Genomic DNA, 12310 nt, shown 5'->3' with positions numbered 1-12310 from the left:
ACACACGCATTGTAAAAACACAAGTTAATATATACGATGGTTCATCCGACAATTGAGAACACTATGCACAAAAATTCTTAGAATAATAATATACAAACGGTTTTGATTAGAAACATGAACTAACCTTGTATAAAAAAAAATAAAATTCACAACACATTATATTACAAAAAATTGAATTTTCTCTAAAAATTGATTGAGTTTCCCTAAAGAACTTGGATCCGTACTATCCGTATTATTATTGGATCCGAAATACAGTGAAATCTCTAGTTGACGGATACTTTCATAAACCAATATCTCTTAAAACCATTGAATGTGACCAGTCCGCTGGACAGTACTCGTTTTGATGGCCTTGTCAATGTAAGCTTATTATAGTTTTCGCCGTACAAATTTCAAAGAACTGTCTATTACAGTTAAAATTTTTTAAGATCGAATCAGTTTTTAATAGTGGTATATAATATAAGTCTAAAAGGTTTCATCCAGGTTTATATATCACATAAATATATGTAAACCCAATTTGTAAATAAGTGATAGGAGGAAAGGAGGATGTCCTTGCCAGGTACTAATTACTGACTAAAAGTAAACTCTATGTCAGCGGTTGTTGGTCCCACGATTGTAGCGTGGGATGGACGATGTCATCCAGATAAAGGACTAAGAATGGTGGAGACTTTTACATTATATCATTAAGTAGGTCGATGAGAAATTGAATTGAATGAACTAGGGGAAAGATTATAAGGCCTGGGAAAGTATCGTCGCATAATAAAAAGGAATAATAAAAAGTTAGCGGAGTTGGAAAAGTATCTGTCATTGCGTCTGCGTTTATATTCGAACTGATACATTGCGTTCATATCTAAAACAACTATTTGTTAAGCCTTATTTATATAATCAACCTTATAGCTGGGGTGGCAGATACATTTATTTTGCTATATCGATTTATATTTTGTTGAGTTGATGACAACCTATAGTATTAAGTATCTATTGTTTCTTTCACTCACAAACAACTCAACAAACTTAATACACCTATTTTACATCACGTATCTAAAGGGTACAATAACATGGGAAAAATTCATTTGTACACTTCGTAGACACTAAATAGGAAACATTTTTGACTATCTTACCACCTACAAGTAAAAATTAATTAGAATGCAACAGACATAAACTCAAGCATAATTGAAATCAATTGTCATAATAAAAATATTATTACTTTTTGTTTCTCATATTAAAATGTAATTTACTTTTGAATTGACAAATTAATTTTTAATAAAATTTCAAAAAAAATTTCGATAGTTGGGTTCCGAACTATACTGTCCTCTGCAAGCACTAAAATGGAAATTCATTAAATGAATTCATAATTAACTGCCACAACTGTAAATGCTCAAAACTCATAAATGCACGTTTTTACATGAAAATTGCCGCCAATTAATTTGTTGCTTTCAGTAAAATTGTTTCGTTAAAGTTGTAGGACACAGATACAAATACAGATACACATACAGATACTTACTTACAGATACTTACAAGCACACAATCACAAAAACTTATGAGCATAACAAATTTATTGAAAGTACATAAATGAATTCATTGATGCCGGATATTGAAAGTCACAAATTAAGACTTAACGATCGATGTGGTCTTTATCCACTTGGAATATCCCATAAAATTTGTAATTCAGGACACACAACATCAAAAACTGCGGTAGGTTGACAATTTTTATGCGCTGGGATACTGCGGCGAAATGTTTGATATATGATTGATATTTTAGATGTAGGAAGATGTAAATGGTTTTATTTTAAATGTGTTTAATAACATGATAATCCTTTTTCAATTAAAAAATATTTGGAATTTGTAGTCTATCTGACACATTGTTTAACTAGACTTGAACCAAATCTGAGGTCAAAATATGGGGTATGGTTGGTTCAACGATATCACATGTTGGTTTTTATATCTTTTTTACCACATAAGCTTAAATTTCTCAAACAAAATGATCAGGTTATTTTAACTAGTATGTGGTTAAAGCATATTTTTCTGACTAACCATTAACCTAAGAGCTAGACCCATCCAGTAATATTTTCTAAATTTTCAAGTTTATACTCAGCAATTCGTTCTAGTTTGTATGTCTGCTTTAAAACTGAATCAGATTCATTTCATTTGTTTTGTTAATAAGCAATTGAATTAAAAACATTATAAATCTATAAAAAAAATATAAAATGACTTTTGCGATTTTCAGGTAGTATTGTAACTGCATATAAATTCTACCCGGTCAATTCTTTTATTAAGAATATTTGTACGCTTCTCCATAGAATCACGAAACAGAAGTGAAAAAAAAGATTTTCAGTTGTAAGCTAACTGTTCTGCATTCTAATATACCTAAATTGCAATACACTTATAATACAGGTCTTCTCTTGATTTAAGAATACACATATCAACAGGAACTCGTGGAAAGCCAAAGCACTAGTAGGTGCAAATGTGTTGGAAAAACTTCTGCTGCTGTTAACAGGGACTTTGTTCAAATGTTTTAACAACCATTTTACAAAAATGGTTTAATGGTCTCTAAAAGGCTCATTTTTTTGAAACAATACTACAGTCTGCAGTGCCCCACATTTAAGCTTATTCTCTAAATGTCTTGACCCATAAACTTGGTATTGTGATCTCTACAAAATATTTACAAAGCTGTGACTCTTTTATGAATGCGATTTTAAGTGATAGCGTTTCCGGAACTTTAGTTAACATTAGATCTTAAGTTTTGAAAGTTCCTTTAAAACTTTTTCACACCAGACCCAGTAAGTCTCTGTTTATCACTAGTACGGGTATTCTTACATTATTTCGATCATATCTTACTTTGATACCCTATTTTAAAAAAATAATTATCATGTGTAAAAGCCATCGTTGCAAACTTGTGATTAACCGGATTTGATAAATATTTGACGGGAAAATCACAACCAGCCTAAACATCCCAAAATATTCACTTTGGAAATCGTACCATAAATCGTTATAATAGTACAGGCAGCATCGCTAAACGCAACGGTGGTGGATAAAAATAGCAACATCACCTGAAATGGTTCCGAAAGTAAAGGCTCTGTTTACACGAAATCCACGTCGTAGTGGTAATCAAATAGCCAAAGAACTGAAAATAGCCCAGCGAAGCATCCGACGCATATTCCAAAATGGTGGTAAAGTTCAATGTAGAGCCTTACAATTTTCAAAGGGCTAAGATCTTATACAAAAGCAACAAAAAGTTAGACTCGAAAGAGCAAATGACTTCTTACGCTTGAACGAACATTGTGTTTTCTGATGAGAAAAATGCCCGCATTAAGCAGTTCATAAACTCTGACTGCTGAAAACTCTCATTGCGACAACGAATAGCCCCCCGAAGTAATTTACTAATTTTCCATCTCAAGTAAAGGTATGGGCAGCTGTGACCGTCGATGGTAGCTTTACAATCATTTTATGGAACCTAGTGTCGAAATCGATGAGACTTATTATCGGGAAAATATTTTGAAAATTGTTTTAGAGCCGTGGGTACGCAAGCATTTCAGTCGCAGGCCATGGTTGTTCCAACAAGACTCAGCACCAGTCTCGATCTCATAAAGCTCATGTGAAACATGAATGGTTAAAAAATCATGTTCCACACTACATTTCGTCAACACAATAGCTTTTGAATTCGCCAGATGCAAATCTGATGGACTATTCCATCTGAACCATTTTGGAGAGGAAGGTGGGGACTAGTACTAAAAAAATATGACAATATGGTGGCTTTGAAGCAAAGCCATGGTGGCTCTGAAGCCACCATGGCTTCACATTTGCAGAGCATGTAAGTCTTTTTCTTTAACAGTTTGAAGAGCGTAGTGAAGGCAAAAAGTAGCTATATCAAGCTAGATTGAAGGGATTTTGAAATTTTGATTATGTCCACATTTTTTTTTTTTAATTTAAATCAATAAAAATAATTTTACGCAAAAAGGATATGCAAGCTTGAGTAGGTAACACTTCGCCTAACCCTGTGATTGATTTAATATTATTAAACTGATTATAAATTGTTATTATTACTTCATTTACCAATCAAGATGACGGCAGCCTATGTCTATAAGTGGATTACGTCACTTCATCTTAATAGATGGAGAGAGTTGAGCACTTGTAGACAGACCAAACTCATGTTGCCGAAACCGCAGGCCAGAGAAGCGAAAAAAGTGCTTAGCTATTCGCGGAGCACTCTAAGCTGACTGATCTCACTAATTACTGGACATGGCAACTTCAAGTATCACCTCAAAAAGATAACTCTTGCTGAGGAATACACTTGCAGACTATGTCTAGAAGAAAACAAAACAGCGGTGCATATATTGTGCTAATGTCCAGCACTGGCAAGTAGGAGGAAGACTGCCTTGGGACACCATTGGGTTGGTGATGACTTGGCAGGAAGCCTCAAGCTAAATGAGCTGCTTGCATTAACAAAAGATGTAGTTATGTGAACGGAAGCCACTCCAGCTTTAACTCAATAACAACATCCGAGAATCGAAGGACGAAAAACGACCCAAGTAGTTTCGTGGTCTATTTCGACTAATCTTTCAACTCAGTGGGGCCACTTGTTGGACAGTGCGCTGTCCCACCGTCCCACCATATATACATATATACCAATCAAGATAAAAATTTCAACTTTTCAAACGTTTTCAAATGAAGAAATCTAAAGCAATTAGATCAATGAACAGAAATATCTTACTTTCTGTTAATGTGAAATGTAAAATTATTTAAAATCGCACTTTTAAGCATTAAAATGAATGAAAAGAGAATTATTTGTTTATTACTTGAATTAATTTGCACATCGAGCACATTTTAATTTAAGACATGAAAGCGTTAAAATTCACACTGCACAATTTGCATTAAGGCCGCAGCTATATGGAAAGCAATTTACAAAAGTAAACAGCGAACAACATTATCTGCAATAATAAACCAACTCCAACAACAACAACAACACCACCACCACCACATCAAGACAATACAACAAAAGTAAATAGTAGATACAGCAAATGTGCAGATACAATTCGCAGTAAATGCAATTAAAAGTCAACAGAAACAATAAACAAAATTGTGTGCCGGCCCACAAATGTGCGTAGAGGAGCGAGAGGGAACCGCACAAAGCCGCACAAAGCCGCACATTCGTCGCACTCAATTGCGAAAATTGCTTGTCTGAACCGCAATGGAATTATCTGAGATACTAAGCGTTGCAAGGCGAACAGTTAGTTAGTTAGTCAGTTACTAAGTCAGTCACTAAGTCAGTCACTTACTCAGCTCGCTTATGAGTAAATAAAGGCAAAATAAATAAGTTCCGAGCCAAAACTGCACATTCGTTGCACATTCGCATACAATTAATTTGCATATAATTGCGTCTAATTGTTGATCATGTGGAGTGGTGCTATGGTGCAATGGTGCAATGGTCAAATGTTGGCGAAACATTTCGCTCTATGCCGGCGCACTTCAAAGATGATGAGTTCCACAGATAATTTCAATACAAGAAGCAAAATTCATATGAATTAATTTATGCCAAAGAGAAACTACTAAAGTAGTTGTTTTTTTTGGTCTTATATGTTATGTGTGCAAGCATCTGGAGTGTAATCAATACCAAATTTGACTTTCATCCAGAAGGAAATGCGCTAATTGAAGATTCATTGAGCACAAAGCCTAATTGAATATTTAAAGCAGCTTATATGCAGTATCCTTATTTACGTTCAATTCCATATTTTTATCCTAAATTGAGTAGGTATTTAGTTTTAACTGAACTACAAAATTATTATAATGACAAGAAAACCGGGTTCAAGACTTTTAAAACTCCCATCATTGAGAGGCCTATCATTTTTGCTAGTTTTTCCTAAAGCATTTTAAAAGTTTTAATGAGAAACATAAAATTTATTATTGATAGTAGATGATTGTAATCATATTATAGGTATAACTTAAAAAACCTTTACTCAACATTCGATGAAGAACTAAGAACCAGAACTATTAGAGTTGAGGTTGCTAGTGGGATATCTAACGGGTCACCATGGGCTACGTTACCACCTCAACAAAATGGGCCTATCCGAAGAGATAGATTGTAGACTCTGCTTGGAGGCAGAGGAGACAACCAGCCACATTCTATGTGACTGCCCAGCTTTGATCTAGGCCAGGAGGAGATCACTGGGTCGGGAATTGCTTGCACCTTCCGACATTAGGAGGTCCTCAACAACCGACATTTTGGCCTTCATTCGAAAGGCGGAATGTCTTTTGTTCAGTTAGGGTGTGTTGTAGCACAAAAGATCAATCATGGTCGCGGTGCTCTGCTCAAATGGGAGCTAATACCCTGTTCTTTCTTATTCTTATTAAGAACCCTAAGTGAAAAACGGAACTGAATCGGAAAAATTAAACCGCTTTATGTCGCTTTAGTTTTCGTTTAGTTTTAGTTGATGAAAATAAATAAATAATAATGATATATTTATATGAAAAATTAAGTTTCTTTAATTAAAACCGACTTCAAAATTCAATTTAGTAATAATTAATAAAATAAATACATAAATTAAAAATAAATATAAATTCAGAATAGATTTATTTATAAAAGCGTAAGTCCGTATTTTTATAAACTGGTTGACTTTGTTATTTTTACAAGTTTAAAACAATTTTAAACTAAACAAAAAAAATAAAATAAATTGTATTACAAATTAATAGAAAAACATCAACTCAGAACTAAACCGAATATTAAACACCAAAAATAAATAATTTGATAGGCACGAGTTCTAAGCCTGACAGTTGTTGTCCAAACAAATTATATACGGACTATAAACTAATTAGAAAAATCTAATTTTGCCTAAGAGCACGGATGAGCACTTGGCAATACCCGAAATAGACAAATTTCAATAAATTAAATAAAAATGTTTGTTGTTAATCTTTTCATTTTAATTTGAATCCTTCAAAAAAAATATATTTTTGCCTGAAAACAAAAAAATCTGTTTTTCTGTGAAAACGAATTAAAAATTGACCGATAAATTGTTTCTTTAAGCAATCTAATTAAATTAGTAAGACTTAACGATGTTTCTAATCGCCTATAACATAAACCTGTAGGCCGCGTTTTATTAAGAAAAAATCTAGCATTCAATGAGAAGCCCCTAAATTATTTTAGTCTTGTGCTAGCTTTGATGTCGGGTCATTGCCTATTAGTCAACCATGTTAATAGACTAAATCTTCCATTTAATCCTTTCTGTCGCAGTTGTAAAGAGAACGATGAAATTGCTTTATTCAGCTTTTTAAGAATCTTGGCCAGATTAGGAACCTCTCTATAAAAGTCTAGGTTTTAGGTTTTGCCAAAAGTTCGAAATGGCTTTTAAATATCTGAGTTTATTACAGAGTAACACAATTTGCCTATAGGGCTGATTGGATGCAGCCACTCATATAATATAATTTAATATAATTTAACCTAATATAATCAGAATAAAAAATATGTATAGATCTACCAACTAGTTATGTTTGAAAAGAGAAAATATGGTATAGGTGTGCAGCTTTTGTCCTAAATATTTCGGAAATATTCCACGAAGTTTAGTATATTCTCGGTGTATATATATAGAAACTGAAAACATGTTATCAAAGAATTTGTATTAGAATTTTCGATATTTTCCACATAGATCCATGAGAATATTTTCCACATACTTCCAATAAGGCTGTACTATACATTCTCACAACTGTGATCTTTGCAGAAATGACTATTGACTATTACCCAATCACTTGTAAACAATGAAGATGATTCTACATCAAATCTTCAAAGATGTGTTATGTATTCTTTATATATGTGTATACGTATATATTATATTTCATATATATAAGGTTAACATAGAGTAGATTTGATTTTTAGATTAAATGCTCTTCGTGATAAATCTCAATATTTGTTCAAAGCTATGAAATAACATTCCATTTTGTCAATAAACTGCTTCCTGAAAAACAATTCCCCCTAACCAGTAGAACTGTTCGTAACTGGAATTAGCCTACTAATGTGGACAACTCGACGATTAGTCAAGTGTGTAGTTGTGCATCATCTTTATAAAATAACATCCTCTTCGTAGGCATATGACGACATTATTTTTCTAATTAATCGTCGTAGTGCTGCTTGCCTTCGGATATTTTGAATTTTGCAAAATTGTTAGAATATTTCAATTTACAACAAATAGTTGTAATAGCTCGAAATATTCATCAGCCATTATTTTTAAATAAAACAAGTCAAAGATTGAAGAATAACAAGCGGTTCGACTTATCGAAATAATTTGAATTTCTCTGCTAAATGTCTTACTGCTTTCTTTAATATAATTATAGACCTTTTTAAACGCTGTTGTCAGAAGATATTTTTTTTTGGATAAAACTAAAGAAATATATTGCCACAGAAATAATTAGACTTTACTACATAGGTTCCACTTATAAAAATAAATACGTAATGCTAATATTGTTTACTTGCTATATCTTTATGAAGGCTTAAACGCTTTATAGTAGCGCTGATATTGGACCCTAGTAGAAAAGCATCTCTATGAGAATAATTTTATTGTTCAACTTTGATATGAATTAATTGGAACTTGTTCTCATATTCATAACATAAACCCAAGATATTTATTTGAATTTCAGTATAACAAAAGAAGATTTATTATTGACATAATGGCTCCACGGAAAGAAATTGAACGTAAATGCTTGCCATGTATTAATATAAGATAATATTGTCAATTGACTTACATTACCCATAAGCTAGATATTTTATTTATATATTCTAAATACAAAATTTCATGTATAATCATAAAAGATGTAATTTGAAAGCAACAATGTGCTATCTAACAGCACGTAAATATTTAATTCCTTTGACTTGGTTTAACCAAATATATTTCAGGTGCTCATACGAACCCCTTCCGAAGTCTGCGTGGGTTGCAAAATACAACCCACACAGGTGTGGTAAAAAACTCGAAAGTGGTAACCGTATGAGTGTCTGTTGCTTTATTACACCTTACTTTTGTAACTAAAACTGATATTGAAATGATCAATTCCCTGCTATAAGCAAACATATAGCTTTCATTTTAGAAAATCTATTTATATGTTTTTAGAAATTATATTTGTGGACTAAATCTAAATCTGAATACCAAATCTGATCATCTAATACCATTTAAAATCTCTTGACCCAGTTATAGTGTTTAAGGAGTACTGTTTTGGGTATAGATTAAAAAATCAAAGATAATGGCTATTGTTTTAACTTTAGGTAGATAAGTGATTTTTTGGTTTTGTTTTATGTAAGATTATATAGCTTCAAGTTTTAAAACTATTATATGTGACCCATTTGTTGTGATTTTGCTATTAATATTACATTTTTTTATACAGGTTCAGTGTTGTATACATATAGTAGATACATTGAACGTAAACATGACTGTCTACCGGAAATTAGTTTTGTCTATCAACAGATAGGGTAGTCTGCTCATAGAATTGTTTCTTACTGGTTTAATGTAATTGTGGTCTTTTCACAGAATGGATATTAAGCACAGTAAGCAGCAATCTTACTTTCTCACTACGGCTTTTCTCTCACTACGATATCTAAAAATATAAAATTACTGACTATTTTTGAAGAAAAGCTGTTGCAGAATAAGTTTTTAGTTGATTTTTAGTACATTTGAATAGATTGTTGGAAATATGCAATTACATGAATGGAGGTTTTACCCTCCAATCCTTTTGTAATATTTCTGTAATTCTCATTTAAGGTTACTTTATTAGAAGAGACTCATTATAGGGTGTTTTTGAAGATTTATTAATTGTTCATATGAAAATAATTGATTGAAAGAAGTACTGCAAAATGATTCGAAACAGAGATTTTTATGGCTCAAAATTCTCTTGGACATGCTACTATTAACGAGATATTGAAATAGTTATAATGGAGATATTTTAAAATCCTCCAATTATAAATCTGCGAATTGCGTCCTTATAAGTTGCACTTAATTGCTTGAAGTGCTTGAAATTAGTATTCGGATTATTTGGGTTATTAATTTTTTTATTCCGCATATGAGATGCTCTCTTTAATGCTTTCTCTCACATAAAGTAAGTACTTGCTAGCCTCATTTTAAAAAGTACAAAACGCACCATAAGTTATGAAAAAAGCTGTGAAAACATATTATAGTGTTATCTCTTATATCTTATCAATCATAGTTTGATATTCACTTAACAAAGGAGACGTGGTGTATTTAATATTAAGATTTAAATTTAATCTACTATACAAATTTTCCAGAAATAATAGAAAGTAGAATTAGTAAGACGATTTTGAAAACATATTATACGTTAGCTGTAAAAACGTTTTCCTAGGGATAATATTCCCAAAATGAGGCAGAGAATCAAACAGATTCTAAAAAATTTTAACAACAATTATAAAATCAATTAAATTTCTTAAATATAAACAGAAATTTAAAATAATTAACTTCAATCCTCTTGGGTGTTCAAACCCCATTATTTGAAAATTAAATATCCGATTAAAGAGTATAGCATGATTAGAATTTAGGCATTCTGTTTTTTTCATTGAAATTTTCTTTAGGTTGAGTTTTATTCCTCTACACATTAGCGAAAATTTTTATTTTTTGGTCTTACAAATCTAAATTTTGAAGGTTGACATATCCATTCCTTTCAAATGGAGGAATTTTATTTCTGAATGCTATTCAATTCTTTCTCTTTTATAAAAATCATCAAGGTGCACTTTTTCAGTTAACCAAACATTTGATGAAGTCGAAACTTTCACAGCTGTCATTTAAAATATGCTGGATATACTAAATATAGTTGATTTTGTTTTGGCATTGCCACCTGTTGTGAAGTCAGGCAATTATTAATCCAGGTGGTGGTAATAAATCTTGATCAAGTGGTGGGTAAGAGAATCTGTTGTTTAACTTGATCTCTTCATTAAGCTATTCACACCATATAAGTAAATAAACATTATCACTAATCCAGATAGAGTAATTGTTCTTCTACATGTGTTTGTGACCTTTAAATCGACTTATCGAGATTAACTGATTTTCATTTTTTTTTGTGGTCAATGTCAATGGTTCCACATAACCATTTCTATCTTTTGAAATTACATATTATCTTATGCCCACGTTTCTTTCAAACTCCTGATTGTCAATTGAATCAGCAAATATGTCGTGTGATGTCAATCTGATTTCCGGAATCGCGATTAACTTGCATTGTATGAATTGGTTTTAATAAGTAAGTTTTATTTTTATCTTTTTTAAGTAACAAGAGAATCTAAAAAATTATTTTTTTGTATAATTCTTATGAAAGTTTGTGCGATAGTGATAGAATTTTTTCTGAATAATTTAAACAAACAAATTTGCGCCACTAAAGCAGAGAGCAGATATTTCAATTTTGCATTTGAAAATCATAAATATACAAAATTATTTGCATTTCATTTATCACAAAGATTACACATTTGAACTTGTCAGCTGGCAGCAAAGTGCATTAAACGTAAGTATCTGAAATGACAAATGAAACGGTCGGCGTAGAGCTCTGCAGAACTGCCAAATTCAATAAATTCGTTGGTATTTTGACGGCGTACATTTTTCTCGATATTCCTGTTAATTTTTTTAAAATTCAAATCTCGGTTTTCGCATTTGAATTTCACAGATGTGAGCAAGCGAATGTCATTTTTGTCAAGCGGAAATTCATCATTTATTATTGCGGCGGCGTGAGTGTGTAAACGAAACACTGCCTTCCATGGGGGCAAATTCATAAAATTTCATAAATCTTAAAAAATTATCGTTCACCTGCAATTTGGCAAATGCATTCGGCTAATAAATGTAATGTCCCATGTCTTAGTATACTTAACCAGTGACGTCCCACATAAAAATGTTGAGGAAACACAATATTATTTTAGGTATAGTAACATTCTAATACAAGGTTTGATAATATGAAACATTATATACATAGGTAGTATTCAATGGTAATATGGTAATGGTTTATGGGTTAGTCTTGATTTATTGTGCATCCCTCTTTAATTAGACATTTAGTATCTCGAGGAATCGAACCATCTCCTTCGCAGGGAGTTTTTGAAGGTCTTCATCCTCTATATGAATGCACCTAACATTTTGTTTCTTCTGTGGCCTAGTGCATCATAGTTGGTGATCAGATGTTCCATAGACTCTTCATCACAACAGTACCTACAAATATTTGTGTCGGATATACCTATTTTATGTAGATGTTTATCTGCCAGTGTGGAGTGACCTGTTACTGCACCAGAGAGTGACTTTAGACTCTTCTTGTTTAGGTTCAGTATCCCATAAGTATATGTTAAAATATTTAAAAATAT

The sequence above is a fragment of the Teleopsis dalmanni genome, chromosome 2 (assembly GCF_002237135.1).
Source record: "Teleopsis dalmanni isolate 2A chromosome 2, ASM223713v2, whole genome shotgun sequence".
Lineage (NCBI taxonomy): Eukaryota > Metazoa > Arthropoda > Insecta > Diptera > Diopsidae > Teleopsis > Teleopsis dalmanni.
Note: the sequence above shows the minus strand (reverse complement) of the source record.